Source organism: Rhineura floridana, chromosome 15 (genome assembly GCF_030035675.1).
Source record: "Rhineura floridana isolate rRhiFlo1 chromosome 15, rRhiFlo1.hap2, whole genome shotgun sequence".
NCBI classification, from domain to species: Eukaryota; Metazoa; Chordata; class Lepidosauria; order Squamata; family Rhineuridae; genus Rhineura; species Rhineura floridana.
The window spans coordinates 20,150,548-20,151,617 of NC_084494.1; positions in this window are offsets into that span (position 1 = coordinate 20,150,548).

Below are 1,070 nucleotides of genomic sequence, written 5' to 3' on the forward strand. Positions count from 1 at the left end.
TAGAATACAGCTTTTCTGGCTAGCAGGCATTAACAGCCCTATACTCCATGAATTTGTCTACTCCTCTTTTAAAGTTATCCAACTTGGTCGACATCACTACCTCTTGCGGGAGAGAATTCCTAAGTTTAACTATGCACCGTGTGAAGTACTTTCTTTTGTCTGTCCTGAATCTTCCAACTTTGTTTCACTGAATGACCCCCGATTCTAGTATTATGGAAGATGGAAAAAAACTTGTTTTCCATACCATGCATAACTTTATATTACCTCTTTATCTTATTCCCACCTGTCTCACCCTTATTCTAAACTAAAAAGCCCCAAGTGTTATGTTTCCTCATAGGGGAGATAGTCATTTGTTCTGGCCATTCCACATTTCTTACCAGTGTGTCATCAATCTATACTTGAAGACCGAGTTCTGAATAAAGCAGGAGCCGCTTCTCTAATGGTACGTTACTGCAGTTACCATTTGCCTGTGTACACTTCAATGCATCAACTGACAAATAAGAACATCAAATACCCTCGAGATCCACTCCGTTTCTACGTATCTACTAAAAGCTTCAGGGACTACGCCTGCCACGCCCCCTGCCACATTGACTGTATAATTATCAAGAGATTTTGTTGCTCATCCTGATGCTATATGAAAAACGCAAGTATGAAAATCTGTAAACAGACTCCTGGATGGTCTTCGACCGAAATAAACTTATTTCCATGTCAACAGACTTTTAGTCTTGTTCATTGCTAGTAAATTATATACAAAATATTTTTAAAGAGTGTCACAATAATGGCTCATATATCCCTGTGTGTATGTGTGTGTGTCAGATCAGGGATGCTTGCTTTGCTTTGATCAAAAGTCAAGCAGTGGAACACCTTGTCGGCACCTACATATAATACAATGAGGTCTGGATACTAAGAGTTTATCAGTTGGGATGCTTTTTTTGATGGAGATCTCGCCTGAATGGTTGGATTCCATGACCATCAAGTTCTTGATCTCCTATATTAACAAGCTTTTGAAACTTATGACCATCTCTATAAAGGGACAAATCAGCATAACTTAAAACCATTACAACGTGTGG